The sequence below is a fragment of the Paroedura picta genome, chromosome 9, assembly GCF_049243985.1.
Source record: "Paroedura picta isolate Pp20150507F chromosome 9, Ppicta_v3.0, whole genome shotgun sequence".
Classification (NCBI taxonomy): Eukaryota; Metazoa; Chordata; class Lepidosauria; order Squamata; family Gekkonidae; genus Paroedura; species Paroedura picta.
This window is the reverse complement of record NC_135377.1, coordinates 72240318-72258019: the sequence shown is the minus strand read 5'-3', so window position 1 is coordinate 72258019 and position 17702 is coordinate 72240318.

The following is a 17702-nucleotide window of genomic DNA, read 5'->3' as shown; positions in this document are numbered from 1 at the left end:
CACGACATTCCTTGCGCGGGAGTGCCTGAGGTTGTAGTAGCTCTGCACATTTGTCCTCGGCCGCTTATAGGGAGTCATGAGCCAGCGTCGTGTGGGGTAGGCTCCATCTCCGAGCACCAAAGCCGGAACACGCACTCCCTCAATGGTGGCGGTGGGGTTGCCGGGGACAAAGACCCCTTGGTCCATGGTTGCCCTGAGGTTCGATTCACGGAACACAAGGGCATCGTGCCTCCTCCCACTCCACCCCACCTCAAAATCTATAAACCGTCCGGAGAAGTCCACGGTTCCCTGAAGGAGAACAGGACAAAAGTCCTTCCTGTTCCCGTGCTCCTTTATGCTTCCCTCAGGTGCTCGGATCGGGATGTGGGTACCGTCAACCGCGGTGAAACAAGGTGGGAACCCGTCTGAGGAAAGAAAAAGAAAAGAATAGACACCAGGGATTAAAGTTAACGTGGGGCGCATCGAGTATTCGTTGCTCACCTATCAAAAATTGTGGGGACACTGAATGTCAGATGTTAACAGAAAACGCGGATAAGATGCTTTTTAGGTAGCTTGCTGCTTCCCAAGGTAGAGCAGGAATGGCAAAAACTCCTATCGGCCAATGCTGGGAACGGCAGGAGACAGATGCATGGTTTTTTCGCATCTGGAGGACTTGCCAGAAAGCCTGGGAATGCTGGAATATGATTCATGAGGAGAGGCAAAAGAGATTGAAAGGGCAATGAGCACAGTATACAATATGGACGTAAGGAAACAGAACATGAAAACTCCTCCATACGTCCAGCTACTTTGTTCACTGCATGGCAAAAGCAGCTGCTAGGATCCTTCATGCAACACGATGGAAAACAGAATCCTGACCAGCTACTACTGACTGATTAGACAAAGCGTTAGAATACGGGACACCAGCAACACTTGCGTTCTTGAAGCAAAAGGCAAGAACTTTGCAATCCAGAAGAAAGGGGAGTCCCATAGGAGATCAGATTGGGGCGGGGGGGAAGGAGGTGGAGAGAAATGCTCTGGATGCTCCCCCGTCTCTTCGCACGTGGCCCTCCTCTCCCGATCAGCTCTCCTCCTCTCTGGATGGCCTCGATCTGCAAGCTTCCTCAGTCTGCTGACGAAACAGACAACAAGTCTACAAGGCCAGTCTGAGAACTCAGGGCCCCTTCCACCTCAGCCCGCTCCCCTTCCCCGTTGCTGGCATAAAGGTCACAAGCCCTCCTTGCCCAACCCACCCACTGGGGACCAGGAGGGGCAGAGAGGCAAGCGAAGGAGTTGGGGAACATCGCTCACCTCTTTCAGTGGCCACGACTCCCTTGAGGGCTTGCAGGAGAACCTCATCAAAACTCCCCCGGGGTATCCCTACAAGGAAAACCCGTGGTAAGCAGGGACGGCTCCTGCCCTTCCCTCCACCGGCATCCTCCAGGCTCCTCCACTGCCTTCGGTTGGCCAGCATGAACTGGCGGCTGCAAGCCCGAGTACATCTATTTCAACCTGTGCACTACCTCCCCTTCATACCTTAACTAAGGGAGCCCTTCCTCACACACACACACACACACCACTCCATTCACACCACTCCCTGCCCCACTCAAACCATCCCCTAGGCATGGGCACCAACCAGGGATATGCGGTTAGGTTCCTGGCTGAACTAGGGACGGAACCGCAATCCGAACGGCGCATCGGGAGGAGAAATAAGGGGCCGAAGAGGACTAGGAGTTGCCTTGCAGCTTCGCATATGAAGTCCTACAAACCAGCGGCAGCACCGGTTGAGAGTACGGACTGGATTCCGGACCCTCAAGGAAGGAAGCAGTGTGAAAACAGAGAGAATGGACCCTAAGGAAGCCATTCATAAGGACTGAGGATTTAAAAAAAAAAAAACTGCTGAGAATGATCCAGAGGAAAGATCAAGAGTAAAGCTTGAGACTGCTTGCTAAACATATCGTTTCAGTGTCAAAAGAGACCAAGCCCATCGCTTTGGCCAATGGCTTCGATACGCAAACTTCAAAAGAAAAAAAACAGAATGAGACAGTGTAATTTTGGAGAGGGGAAGGAACGGCAAATTATTAAGGCTGAAGGGAAGACTGTAGCTTGGCTAATTTAACCTCCAGCAGGCTCTACAAGGGAATAACCAGTGACTGTAGGAGGCCTGCTTATTCTCATTTGCTAGCGGGCCATTCAAAACATATCGTTATTGCAGGGTGACTCCAGAAGTTGACAAGTTAAAGACTGCGCGCCACAATGGGCTTGAAGCCTTGGAAAGAAGAGAAGCCTGGCCCAGTGGGAGTCATTGTGGGGACACTGAATGTCAGATGTTAACAGAAAACGGGGATAAGATGCTTTTTAGGTAGCTTGCTGCTTCCCAAGGTAGATCAGGAATGGCAAAAACTCCTATCAGCCAATGCTGGGAACGGCAGGAGACAGATGCATGGTTTTTTCGCATCTGGAGGACTTGCTAGAAAGCCTGGGAATGCTGGAATATGATTCATGAGGAGAGGCAAAAGAGATTGAAAGGGCAATTAGCACAGTATACAATATGGACGTAAGGAAACAGAACAAGAAAACTCCTCCACACGTCTAGCTACTTTGTTCAATGCATGGCAAAAGCAGCTGCTAGGATCCTTCATGCAACAAGATGGAAAACAGAATCCTGACCAGCTACTACCGACTGATTAGACAAAGCGTTAGAATACGGGACACCAGCAACACTTGCGTTCTTGAAGCAAAAGGCAAGAACTTTGCAATCCAGAAAAAAGCGGAGTCCCATAGGAGATCAGATTGGGGCGGGGGGGGAAGGAGGTGGAGAGAAATCCTCGACTTTCAGACTGGCTATGTAAGCCTGGCGGGAAGAAGCATCAGTATGTCATCTACGGCGTTAGGGAGATGTACAAGAAGAAAAGAAGCATAGGGAAATGGCAGCCTGATGTGTGTGTGTTTTGTTGTTTTTTCCCTATCTTGGAATAGTCGTCCTGTAATATGCAAGCTGTAGCATTTCTCTCTTTACTGAACCAAAACGGTCTAGTAAAAAAAGAAAAGGGCTCGGAGTCCCTTTCGGCCCCTGCGTTCCCGTCCCCGGGGAGGCCGCGAAAAACAGCGGCACGGGACAAAAAAAGAAAGCAGAGGTTTAAGGGGACGGCCCTTAGTGCCTTTAAAGCCCTGCTCTCTGCTCAAAACACGAACCGCCACCAATTCTTGAAAAGTTCATGGAAGTTTGTGACGGCAGGCTAAAAATCGTCATGAACTTCAGTTGGTGAGCCGCTTGGTGCCCATGCCTACCCCTCGCATTCACTCTCCGTCCACACACACACACACACTCACACACACACACACACACGTTCTGTCCACCAGAAGGAACGGGCACCCCACCTCAGTCCACACGAAGGGACGAGGCCCCCGGCTCCGTCCATGCGAATGGACGGGCACCCCAGCTGCGTCCACTTCAGGGGACGTGCACCCGTGCTCCGGCCATCTGAAGGGTCGGGCACTGTGCTCCTTTCATCTGTGTGGACTGGCACTCAAACTCTGTCCCTGCGAACGGATGGGCTCGCAAGCCCTGTCCGTCCAGACAGAGGAGCGCTCAAGCCCTGTCCGCCGCAGCAGATGGGCACTCAAGCCCTGTCCGTCGAAACGAATGGGCGTTCGGTCCCTGTCCGTCGGAACGGATGGGCACGCAGGGTTGCACTCACTCACTCGCTCACTCACACTCTCACTCTGCATCCCTACGCAACCCCCTCCCCCCAGCTACCTGCCACTGATGCCCACCCCCACCCCCCGGCCGACTGCCGCCAGCTTCTGCCAGCCAACGTCATCAGGAGCTTCAGGCGTGGCATCACGCCAGGCTTCGGGTCGCCTGGTGCCCCCTGCTTAGCAAGCCCTTCCGCCTCCGCGGAAGAACTTGCCTTCTGGATGCTCCCCCGTCTCTTCGCACGTGGCCCTCCTCTCCCGATCAGCTCTCCTCCTCTCTGGATGGCCTCGATCTGCAAGCTTCCTCAGTTTGCTGAAGAAACAAACAACAAGTCTACAAGGCCAGTCTGAGAACTCAGGGCCCCTTCCACCTCAGCCCGCTCCCCTTCCCAGTTCCCGAAAGAGCACACAGTGAGCCCAAGGTTTAGCTCTCCCAGACACTGCCTTCCCCGTTGCTGGCATACAGGTCACAAGCCCTCCTTGCCCAACCCACCCACTGGGGACCAGGAGGGGCAGAGAGGCAAGCGAAGGAGTTGGGGAACATCGCTCACCTCTTTCAGTGGCCACGACTCCCTTGAGGGCTTGCAGGAGAACCTCATCAAAACTCCCCCGGGGTATCCCTACAAGGAAAACCCGTGGTAAGCAGGGACGGCTCCTGCCCTTCCCTCCACCGGCATCCTCCAGGCTCCTCCACTGCCTTCGGTTGGCCAGCATCAACTGGCGGCTGCAAGCCCGAGTACATCTATTTCAACCTGTGCACTACCTCCCCTTTATACCTTAACTAAGGGAGCCCCTCCTCACACACACACACACACACACACACACACACACACACACACACACACACCACTCCATTCACACCACTCCCTGCCCCACTCAAACCATCCCCTAGGCATGGGAACCAAACAGGGATATGCGGTTAGGTTCCTGGCTGAACTAGGGACGGAACCGCAATCCGAACGGCGCGTCGGGAGGAGAAATAAGGGGCCGAAGAGGACTAGGAGTTGCCTTGCAGCTTCGCATATGAAGTCCTACAAACCAGCGGCAGCACCGGTTGAGAGTACGGACTGGATTCCGGACACTCAAGGAAGGAAGCAGTGTGAAAACAGAGAGAATGGACCCTAAGGAAGCCATTCATAAGGACTGAGGATTTAAAAAAAAAACTGCTGAGAATGATCCAGAGGAAAGATCAAAAGTAAAGCTTGAGACTGCTTACTAAACATATCGTTTCAGTGTCAAAAGAGACCAAGCCCATCGCTTTGGCCAATGACTTCGATACGCAAACTTCAAAAGAAAAAAAACAGAATGAGACAATGTAATTTTGGAGAGGGGAAGGAACGGCAAATTATTAAGGCTGAAGGGAAGACTGTAGCTTGGCTAATTTAACCTCCAGCAGGCTCTACAAGGGAATAACCAGTGACTGTAGGAGGCCTGCTTATTCTCATTTGCTAGCGGGCCATTCAAAACATATCGTTATTGCAGGGTGACTCCAGAAGTTGACAAGTTAAAGACTGCGCGCCACAATGGGCTTGAAGCCTTGGAAAGAAGAGAAGCCTGGCCCAGTGGGAGTCATTGTGGGGACACTGAATGTCAGATGTTAACAGAAAACGGGTATAAGATGCTTTTTAGGTAGCTTGCTGCTTCCCAAGGTAGAGCAGGAATGGCAAAAACTCCTATCAGCCAATGCTGGGAACGGCAGGAGACAGATGCATGGTTTTTTCGCATCTGGAGGACTTGGAAAACAGAATCCTGACCAGCTACGACTGACTGATTAGATAAAGCGTTAGAATACGGGACACCAGCAACCCTTGCGTTCTTGAAGCAAAAGGCAAGAACTTTGCAATCCAGAAGAAAGCGGAGCCCCATAGGAGATCAGATTGAGGCGGGGGGGGGGAGGAGGTGGAGAGAAATCCTCGACTTTCAGACTGGCTATGTAAGCCTGGGGGGAAGAAGCATCAGTCTGTCATCTACGGCGTTAGGGAGATGTACAAGAAGAAGAGAAGCATAGGGAAATGGCAGCCTGATGTGTGTGTGTTTTGTTGTTTTTTCCCTATCTTGGAATAGTAGTCCTGTAATATGCAAGCTGTAGCATTTCTCTCTTTACTGAACCAAAACGGTCTAGTAAAAAAAGAAATGGGCTCAGAGTCCCTTTCGGCCCCTGCGTTCCCGTCCCCGGGGAGGCCGCGAAAAACAGCGGCACGGGACAAAAAAAGAAAGCAGAGGTTTAAGGGGACGGCCCTGAGTGCCTTTAAAGCCCTGCTCTCTGCTCAAAACACGAACCGCCACCAATTCTTGAAAAGTTCATGGAAGTTTGTGACGGCAGGCTAAAAATCGTCATGAACTTCAGTTGGTGAGCCGCTTGGTGCCCATGCCTACCCCTCGCATTCACTCTCCGTCCACACACACACACACACACACACGTTCGGTCCACCAGAAGGAACGGGCACCCCACCTCAGTCCACACGAAGGGACGAGGCCCCCGGCTCCGTCCATGCGAAGGGACGGGCACCCCAGCTGCGTCCACTTCAGGGGACGTGCACCCGTGCTCCGGCCATCTGAAGGGTCGGGCACTGTGCTCCGTTCATCTGTGTGGACTGGCACTCAAACTCTGTCCCTGCGAACGGATGGGCTCGCAAGCCCTGTCCGTCCAGACAGAGGAGCGCTCAAGCCCTGTCTGCCGCAGCAGATGGGCACTCAAGCCCTGTCCGTCGAAACGAATGGGCGTTCGGTCCCTGTCCGTCGGAACGGATGGGCACGCAGGTTTGCACTCACTCACTCACTTGCTCACTCACACTCTCACTCTGCATCCCTACGCAACCCCCTCCCCCCAGCTACCTGCCACTGATGCCCACCCCCACCCCCCGGCCGACTGCCGCCAGCTTCTGCCAGCCAACGTCATCGGGAGCTTCAGGCGTGGCATCACGCCAGGCTTCGGGTCGCCTGGTGCCCCCTGCTTAGCAAGCCCTTCCGCCTCCGCGGAAGAACTTGCCTTCTGGATGCTCCCCCGTCTCTTTGCACGTGGCCCTCCTCTCCCGATCAGCTCTCCTCCTCTCTGGATGGCCTCGATCTGCAAGCTTCCTCAGTCTGCTGAAGAAACAGACAACAAGTCTACAAGGCCAGTCTGAGATCTCAGGGCCCCTTCCACCTCAGCCCGCTCCCCATCCCACTTCCCGAAAGAGCACACAGTGAGCCCAAGGTTTAGCTCTCCCAGACACTGCCTTCCCCGTTGCTGGCATACAGGTCACAAGCCCTCCTTGCCCAAACCACCCACTGGGGACCAGGAGGGGCAGAGAGGCAAGCGAAGGAGTTGGGGAACATCGCTCACCTCTTTCAGTGGCCACGACTCCCTTGAGGGCTTGCAGGAGAACCTCATCAAAACTCCCCCGGGGTATCCCTACAAGGAAAACCCGTGGTAAGCAGGGACGGCTCCTGCCCTTCCCTCCACCGGCATCCTCCAGGCTCCTCCACTGCCTTCGGTTGGCCAGCATCAACTGGCGGCTGCAAGCCCGAGTACATCTATTTCAACCTGTGCACTACCTCCCCTTCATACCTTAACTAAGGGAGCCCCTCCTCACACACACACACACACACACACACACACACCACTCCATTCACACCACTCCATTCACACCACTCCCTGCCCCACTCAAACCATCCCCTAGGCATGGGAACCAAACAGGGATATGCGGTTAGGTTCCTGGCTGAACTAGGGACGGAACCGCAATCCGAACGGCGCGTCGGGAGGAGAAATAAGGTGCCGAAGAGGACTAGGAGTTGCCTTGCAGCTTCGCATATGAAGTCCTACAAACCAGCGGCAGCACCGGTTGAGAGTACGGACTGGATTCCGGACCCTCAAGGAAGGAAGCAGTGTGAAAACAGAGAGAATGGACCCTAAGGAAGCCATTCATAAGGACTGAGGATTAAAAAAAAAAAACTGCTGAGAATGATCCAGAGGAAAGATCAAGAGTAAAGCTTGAGACTGCTTGCTAAACATATCGTTTCAGTGTCAAAAGAGACCAAGCCCATTGCTTTGGCCAATGACTTCGATACGCAAACTTCAAAAGAAAAAAAACAGAATGAGACAGTGTAATTTTGGAGAGGGGAAGGAACGGCAAATTATTAAGGCTGAAGGGAAGACTGTAGCTTGGCTAATTTAACCTCCAGCAGGCTCTACAAGGGAATAACCAGTGACTGAAGGAGGCCTGCTTATGCTCATTTGCTAGCGGGACATTCAAAACATATCGTTACTGCAGGGTGACTCCAGAAGTTGACAAGTTAAAGACTGCGCGCCACAATGGGCTTGAAGCCTTGGAAAGAAGAGAAGGCTGGCCCAGTGGGAGTCATTGTGGGGACACTGAATGTCAGATGTTAACAGAAAACGGGGATAAGATGCTTTTTAGGTAGCTTGCTGCTTCCCAAGGTAGATCAGGAATGGCAAAAACTCCTATCAGCCAATGCTGGGAACGGCAGGAGACAGATGCATGGTTTTTTCGCATCTGGAGGACTTGCTAGAAAGCCTGGGAATGCTGGAATATGATTCATGAGGAGAGGCAAAAGAGATTGAAAGGGCAATTAGCACAGTATACAATATGGACGTAAGGAAACAGAACAAGAAAACTCCTCCATACGTCTAGCTACTTTGTTGAATGCATGGCAAAAGCAGCTGCTAGGATCCTTCATGCAACAAGATGGAAAACAGAATCCTGACCAGCTACTACTGACTGATTAGACAAAGCGTTAGAATACGGGACACCAGCAACACTTGCGTTCTTGAAGCAAAAGGCAAGAACTTTGCAATCCAGAAGAAAGCGGAGTCCCATAGGAGATCAGATTGGGGTGGGGGGGAAGGAGGTGGAGAGAAATCCTCGACTTTCAGACTGGCTATGTAAGCCTGGGGGGAAGAAGCATCAGTATGTCATCTACGGCGTTAGGGAGATGTACAAGAAGAAGAGAAGCATAGGGAAATGGCAGCCTGATGTGTGTGTGTTTTGTTGTTTTTTCCCTATCTTGGAATAGTAGTCCTGTAATATGCAAGCTGTAGCATTTCTCTCTTTACTGAACCAAAACGGTCTAGTAAAAAAAGAAAAGGGCTCGGAGTCCCTTTCGGCCCCTGCGTTCCCGTCCCCGGGGAGGCCGCGAAAAACAGCGGCACGGGACAAAAAAAGAAAGCAGAGGTTTAAGGGGACGGCCCTGAGTGCCTTTAAAGCCCTGCTCTCTGCTCAAAACACGAACCGCCACCAATCCTTGAAAAGTTCATGGAAGTTTGTGACGGCAGGCTAAAAATCGTCATGAACTTCAGTTGGTGAGCCGCTTGGTGCCCATGCCAACCCTCGCATTCACTCTCCGTCCACACACACACACACACTCACACACACACACACACGTTCGGTCCACCAGAAGGAACGGGCACCCCACCTCAGTCCACACGAAGGGACGAGGCCCCCGGCTCCGTCCATGCGAAGGGACGGGCACCCCAGCTGCGTCCACTTCAGGGGACGTGCACCCGTGCTCCGGCCATCTGAAGGGTCGGGCACTGTGCTCCGTTCATCTGTGTGGACTGGCACTCAAACTCTGTCCCTGCGAACGGATGGGCTCGCAAGCCCTGTCCGTCCAGACAGAGGAGCGCTCAAGCCCTGTCTGCCGCAGCAGATGGGCACTCAAGCCCTGTCCGTCGAAACGAATGGGCGTTCGGTCCCTGTCCGTCGGAACGGATGGGCACGCAGGTTTGCACTCACTCACTCACTTGCTCACTCACACTCTCACTCTGCATCCCTACGCAACCCCCTCCCCCCAGCTACCTGCCACTGATGCCCACCCCCACCCCCCGGCCGACTGCCGCCAGCTTCTGCCAGCCAACGTCATCGGGAGCTTCAGGCGTGGCATCACGCCAGGCTTCGGGTCGCCTGGTGCCCCCTGCTTAGCAAGCCCTTCCGCCTCCGCGGAAGAACTTGCCTTCTGGATGCTCCCCCGTCTCTTTGCACGTGGCCCTCCTCTCCCGATCAGCTCTCCTCCTCTCTGGATGGCCTCGATCTGCAAGCTTCCTCAGTCTGCTGAAGAAACAGACAACAAGTCTACAAGGCCAGTCTGAGATCTCAGGGCCCCTTCCACCTCAGCCCGCTCCCCATCCCACTTCCCGAAAGAGCACACAGTGAGCCCAAGGTTTAGCTCTCCCAGACACTGCCTTCCCCGTTGCTGGCATACAGGTCACAAGCCCTCCTTGCCCAAACCACCCACTGGGGACCAGGAGGGGCAGAGAGGCAAGCGAAGGAGTTGGGGAACATCGCTCACCTCTTTCAGTGGCCACGACTCCCTTGAGGGCTTGCAGGAGAACCTCATCAAAACTCCCCCGGGGTATCCCTACAAGGAAAACCCGTGGTAAGCAGGGACGGCTCCTGCCCTTCCCTCCACCGGCATCCTCCAGGCTCCTCCACTGCCTTCGGTTGGCCAGCATCAACTGGCGGCTGCAAGCCCGAGTACATCTATTTCAACCTGTGCACTACCTCCCCTTCATACCTTAACTAAGGGAGCCCCTCCTCACACACACACACACACACACACACACACACCACTCCATTCACACCACTCCATTCACACCACTCCCTGCCCCACTCAAACCATCCCCTAGGCATGGGAACCAAACAGGGATATGCGGTTAGGTTCCTGGCTGAACTAGGGACGGAACCGCAATCCGAACGGCGCGTCGGGAGGAGAAATAAGGGGCCGAAGAGGACTAGGAGTTGCCTTGCAGCTTCGCATATGAAGTCCTACAAACCAGCGGCAGCACCGGTTGAGAGTACGGACTGGATTCCGGCCCCTCAAGGAAGGAAGCAGTGTGAAAACAGAGAGAATGGACCCTAAGGAAGCCATTCATAAGGACTGAGGATTAAAAAAAAAAAACTGCTGAGAATGATCCAGAGGAAAGATCAAGAGTAAAGCTTGAGACTGCTTGCTAAACATATCGTTTCAGTGTCAAAAGAGACCAAGCCCATTGCTTTGGCCAATGACTTCGATACGCAAACTTCAAAAGAAAAAAAACAGAATGAGACAGTGTAATTTTGGAGAGGGGAAGGAACGGCAAATTATTAAGGCTGAAGGGAAGACTGTAGCTTGGCTAATTTAACCTCCAGCAGGCTCTACAAGGGAATAACCAGTGACTGAAGGAGGCCTGCTTATGCTCATTTGCTAGCGGGACATTCAAAACATATCGTTACTGCAGGGTGACTCCAGAAGTTGACAAGTTAAAGACTGCGCGCCACAATGGGCTTGAAGCCTTGGAAAGAAGAGAAGGCTGGCCCAGTGGGAGTCATTGTGGGGACACTGAATGTCAGATGTTAACAGAAAACGGGGATAAGATGCTTTTTAGGTAGCTTGCTGCTTCCCAAGGTAGATCAGGAATGGCAAAAACTCCTATCAGCCAATGCTGGGAACGGCAGGAGACAGATGCATGGTTTTTTCGCATCTGGAGGACTTGCTAGAAAGCCTGGGAATGCTGGAATATGATTCATGAGGAGAGGCAAAAGAGATTGAAAGGGCAATTAGCACAGTATACAATATGGACGTAAGGAAACAGAACAAGAAAACTCCTCCATACGTCTAGCTACTTTGTTGAATGCATGGCAAAAGCAGCTGCTAGGATCCTTCATGCAACAAGATGGAAAACAGAATCCTGACCAGCTACTACTGACTGATTAGACAAAGCGTTAGAATACGGGACACCAGCAACACTTGCGTTCTTGAAGCAAAAGGCAAGAACTTTGCAATCCAGAAGAAAGCGGAGTCCCATAGGAGATCAGATTGGGGTGGGGGGGAAGGAGGTGGAGAGAAATCCTCGACTTTCAGACTGGCTATGTAAGCCTGGGGGGAAGAAGCATCAGTATGTCATCTACGGCGTTAGGGAGATGTACAAGAAGAAGAGAAGCATAGGGAAATGGCAGCCTGATGTGTGTGTGTTTTGTTGTTTTTTCCCTATCTTGGAATAGTAGTCCTGTAATATGCAAGCTGTAGCATTTCTCTCTTTACTGAACCAAAACGGTCTAGTAAAAAAAGAAAAGGGCTCGGAGTCCCTTTCGGCCCCTGCGTTCCCGTCCCCGGGGAGGCCGCGAAAAACAGCGGCACGGGACAAAAAAAGAAAGCAGAGGTTTAAGGGGACGGCCCTGAGTGCCTTTAAAGCCCTGCTCTCTGCTCAAAACACGAACCGCCACCAATCCTTGAAAAGTTCATGGAAGTTTGTGACGGCAGGCTAAAAATCGTCATGAACTTCAGTTGGTGAGCCGCTTGGTGCCCATGCCAACCCTCGCATTCACTCTCCGTCCACACACACACACACACTCACACACACACACACACGTTCGGTCCACCAGAAGGAACGGGCACCCCACCTCAGTCCACACGAAGGGACGAGGCCCCCGGCTCCGTCCATGCGAAGGGACGGGCACCCCAGCTGCGTCCACTTCAGGGGACGTGCACCCGTGCTCCGGCCATCTGAAGGGTCGGGCACTGTGCTCCGTTCATCTGTGTGGACTGGCACTCAAACTCTGTCCCTGCGAACGGATGGGCTCGCAAGCCCTGTCCGTCCAGACAGAGGAGCGCTCAAGCCCTGTCCGCCGCAGCAGATGGGCACTCAAGCCCTGTCCGTCGAAACGAATGGGCGTTCGATCCCTGTCCGTCGGAACGGATGGGCACGCAGGGTTGCACTCACTCACTCAGTCGCTCACTCACACTCTCACTCTGCATCCCTACGCAACCCCCTCCCCCCAGCTACCTGCCACTGATGCCCACCCCCACCCCCCGGCCGACTGCCGCCAGCTTCTGCCAGCCAACGTCATCGGAAGCTTCAGGCGTGGCATCACGCCAGGCTTCGGGTCGCCTGGTGCCCCCTGCTTAGCAAGCCCTTCCGCCTCCGCGGAAGAACTTGCCTTCTGGATGCTCCCCCGTCTCTTCGCACGTGGCCCTCCTCTCCCGATCAGCTCTTCTCCTCTCTGGATGGCCTCGATCTGCAAGCTTCCTCAGTCTGCTGAAGAAACAGACAACAAGTCTACAAGGCCAGTCTGAGAACTCAGGGCCCCTTCCACCTCAGCCCGCTCCCCTTTCCACTTCCCGAAAGAGCACACAGTGAGCCCAAGGTTTAGCTCTCCCAGACACTGCCTTCCCCGTTGCTGGCATACAGGTCACAAGCCCTCCTTGCCCAAACCACCCACTGGGGACCAGGAGGGGCAGAGAGGCAAGCGAAGGAGTTGGGGAACATCGCTCACCTCTTTCAGTGGCCACGACTGCCTTGAGGGCTTGCAGGAGAACCTCATCAAAACTCCCCCGGGGTATCCCTACAAGGAAAACCCGTGGTAAGCAGGGACGGCTCCTGCCCTTCCCTCCACCGGCATCCTCCAGGCTCCTCCACTGCCTTCGGTTGGCCAGCATCAACTGGCGGCTGCAAGCCCGAGTACATCTATTTCAACCTGTGCACTACCTCCCCTGCATACCTTAACAAAGGGAGCCCCTCCTCACACACACACACACACACACACACACACACACACACACCACTCCATTCACACCACTCCCTGCCCCACTCAAACCATCCCCTAGGCATGGGCACCAACCAGGGATATGCGGTTAGGTTTCTGGCTGAACTAGGGACGGAACCGCAATCCGAACGGCGCGTCGGGAGGAGAAATAAGGAGCCGAAGAGGACTAGGAGTTGCCTTGCAGCTTCGCATATGAAGTCCTACAAACCAGCGGCAGCACCGGTTGAGAGTACGGACTGGATTCCGGACCCTCAAGGAAGGAAGCAGTGTGAAAACAGAGAGAATGGACCCTAAGGAAGCCATTCATAAGGACTGAGGATTCAAAAAAAAAAACTGCTGAGAATGATCCAGAGGAAAGATCAAGAGTAAAGCTTGAGACTGCTTGCTAAACATATCGTTTCAGTGTCAAAAGAGACCAAGCCCATTGCTTTGGCCAATGACTTCGATACGCAAACTTCAAAAGAAAAAAAACAGAATGAGACAGTGTAATTTTGGAGAGGGGAAGGAACGGCAAATTATTAAGGCTGAAGGGAAGACTGTAGCTTGGCTAATTTAACCTCCAGCAGGCTCTACAAGGGAATAACCAGTGACTGAAGGAGGCCTGCTTATGCTCATTTGCTAGCGGGACATTCAAAACATATCGTTACTGCAGGGTGACTCCAGAAGTTGACAAGTTAAAGACTGCGCGCCACAATGGGCTTGAAGCCTTGGAAAGAAGAGAAGGCTGGCCCAGTGGGAGTCATTGTGGGGACACTGAATGTCAGATGTTAACAGAAAACGGGGATAAGATGCTTTTTAGGTAGCTTGCTGCTTCCCAAGGTAGATCAGGAATGGCAAAAACTCCTATCAGCCAATGCTGGGAACGGCAGGAGACAGATGCATGGTTTTTTCGCATCTGGAGGACTTGCTAGAAAGCCTGGGAATGCTGGAATATGATTCATGAGGAGAGGCAAAAGAGATTGAAAGGGCAATTAGCACAGTATACAATATGGACGTAAGGAAACAGAACAAGAAAACTCCTCCATACGTCTAGCTACTTTGTTGAATGCATGGCAAAAGCAGCTGCTAGGATCCTTCATGCAACAAGATGGAAAACAGAATCCTGACCAGCTACTACTGACTGATTAGACAAAGCGTTAGAATACGGGACACCAGCAACACTTGCGTTCTTGAAGCAAAAGGCAAGAACTTTGCAATCCAGAAGAAAGCGGAGTCCCATAGGAGATCAGATTGGGGTGGGGGGGAAGGAGGTGGAGAGAAATCCTCGACTTTCAGACTGGCTATGTAAGCCTGGGGGGAAGAAGCATCAGTATGTCATCTACGGCGTTAGGGAGATGTACAAGAAGAAGAGAAGCATAGGGAAATGGCAGCCTGATGTGTGTGTGTTTTGTTGTTTTTTCCCTATCTTGGAATAGTAGTCCTGTAATATGCAAGCTGTAGCATTTCTCTCTTTACTGAACCAAAACGGTCTAGTAAAAAAAGAAAAGGGCTCGGAGTCCCTTTCGGCCCCTGCGTTCCCGTCCCCGGGGAGGCCGCGAAAAACAGCGGCACGGGACAAAAAAAGAAAGCAGAGGTTTAAGGGGACGGCCCTGAGTGCCTTTAAAGCCCTGCTCTCTGCTCAAAACACGAACCGCCACCAATCCTTGAAAAGTTCATGGAAGTTTGTGACGGCAGGCTAAAAATCGTCATGAACTTCAGTTGGTGAGCCGCTTGGTGCCCATGCCAACCCTCGCATTCACTCTCCGTCCACACACACACACACACTCACACACACACACACACGTTCGGTCCACCAGAAGGAACGGGCACCCCACCTCAGTCCACACGAAGGGACGAGGCCCCCGGCTCCGTCCATGCGAAGGGACGGGCACCCCAGCTGCGTCCACTTCAGGGGACGTGCACCCGTGCTCCGGCCATCTGAAGGGTCGGGCACTGTGCTCCGTTCATCTGTGTGGACTGGCACTCAAACTCTGTCCCTGCGAACGGATGGGCTCGCAAGCCCTGTCCGTCCAGACAGAGGAGCGCTCAAGCCCTGTCCGCCGCAGCAGATGGGCACTCAAGCCCTGTCCGTCGAAACGAATGGGCGTTCGATCCCTGTCCGTCGGAACGGATGGGCACGCAGGGTTGCACTCACTCACTCAGTCGCTCACTCACACTCTCACTCTGCATCCCTACGCAACCCCCTCCCCCCAGCTACCTGCCACTGATGCCCACCCCCACCCCCCGGCCGACTGCCGCCAGCTTCTGCCAGCCAACGTCATCGGAAGCTTCAGGCGTGGCATCACGCCAGGCTTCGGGTCGCCTGGTGCCCCCTGCTTAGCAAGCCCTTCCGCCTCCGCGGAAGAACTTGCCTTCTGGATGCTCCCCCGTCTCTTCGCACGTGGCCCTCCTCTCCCGATCAGCTCTTCTCCTCTCTGGATGGCCTCGATCTGCAAGCTTCCTCAGTCTGCTGAAGAAACAGACAACAAGTCTACAAGGCCAGTCTGAGAACTCAGGGCCCCTTCCACCTCAGCCCGCTCCCCTTTCCACTTCCCGAAAGAGCACACAGTGAGCCCAAGGTTTAGCTCTCCCAGACACTGCCTTCCCCGTTGCTGGCATACAGGTCACAAGCCCTCCTTGCCCAAACCACCCACTGGGGACCAGGAGGGGCAGAGAGGCAAGCGAAGGAGTTGGGGAACATCGCTCACCTCTTTCAGTGGCCACGACTGCCTTGAGGGCTTGCAGGAGAACCTCATCAAAACTCCCCCGGGGTATCCCTACAAGGAAAACCCGTGGTAAGCAGGGACGGCTCCTGCCCTTCCCTCCACCGGCATCCTCCAGGCTCCTCCACTGCCTTCGGTTGGCCAGCATCAACTGGCGGCTGCAAGCCCGAGTACATCTATTTCAACCTGTGCACTACCTCCCCTGCATACCTTAACAAAGGGAGCCCCTCCTCACACACACACACACACACACACACACACACACACACACCACTCCATTCACACCACTCCCTGCCCCACTCAAACCATCCCCTAGGCATGGGCACCAACCAGGGATATGCGGTTAGGTTCCTGGCTGAACTAGGGACGGAACCGCAATCCGAACGGCGCGTCGGGAGGAGAAATAAGGAGCCGAAGAGGACTAGGAGTTGCCTTGCAGCTTCGCATATGAAGTCCTACAAACCAGCGGCAGCACCGGTTGAGAGTACGGACTGGATTCCGGACCCTCAAGGAAGGAAGCAGTGTGAAAACAGAGAGAATGGACCCTAAGGAAGCCATTCATAAGGACTGAGGATTCAAAAAAAAAAACTGCTGAGAATGATCCAGAGGAAAGATCAAGAGTAAAGCTTGAGACTGCTTGCTAAACATATCGTTTCAGTGTCAAAAGAGACCAAGCCCATCGCTTTGGCCAATGACTTCGATACGCAAACTTCAAAAGAAAAAAAACAGAACGAGACAGTGTAATTTTGGAGAGGGAAAGGAACGGCAAATTATTAAGGCTGAAGGGAAGACTGTAGCTTGGCTAATTTACTCTCCAGCAGGCTCCAAAAGGGAATAACCAGTGACTGTAGGAGGCCTGCTTATTCTCATTTGCTAGCGGGCCATTCAAAACATATCGTTATTGCAGGGTGACTCCAGAAGTTGACAAGTTAAAGACTGCGCGCCACAATGGGCTTGAAGCCTTGGAAAGAAGAGAAGCCTGGCCCAGTGGGAGTCATTGTGGGGACACTGAATGTCAGATGTTAACAGAAAACGGGGATAAGATGCTTTTTAGGTAGCTTGCTGCTTCCCAAGGTAGAGCAGGAATGGCAAAAACTCCTATCAGCCAATGCTGGGAACGGCAGGAGACAGATGCATGGTTTTTTCGCATCTGGAGGACTTGCTAGAAAGCCTGGGAATGCTGGAATATGATTCATGAGGAGAGGCAAAAGAGATTGAAAGGGCAATTAGCACAGTATACAATATGGACGTAAGGAAACAGAACAAGAAAACTCCCCCACACGTCTAGCTACTTTGTTCAATGCATGGCAAAAGCAGCTGCTAGGATCCTTCATGCAACAAGATGGAAAACAGAATCCTGACCAGCTACTACGGACTGATTAGACAAAGCGTTAGAATACGGGACACCAGCAACACGTGCGTTCTTGAAGCAAAAGGCAAGAACATTGCAATCCAGAAGAAAGCGGAGTCCCATAGGAGATCAGATTGGGGCGGGGGGGAAGGAGGTGGAGAGAAATCCTCGACTTTCAGACTGGCTATGTAAGCCTGGGGGGAAGAAGCATCAGTCTGTCATCTACGGCGTTAGGGAGATGTACAAGAAGAAGAGAAGCATAGGGAAATGGCAGCCTGATGTGTGTGTGTGTTTTGTTGTTTTTTCCCTATCTTGGAATAGTCGTCCTGTAATATGCAAGCTGTAGCATTTCTCTCTTTACTGAACCAAAACGGTCTAGTAAAAAAAGAAAAGGGCTCGGAGTCCCTTTCGGCCCCTGCGTTCCCGTCCCCGGGGAGGCCGCGAAAAACAGCG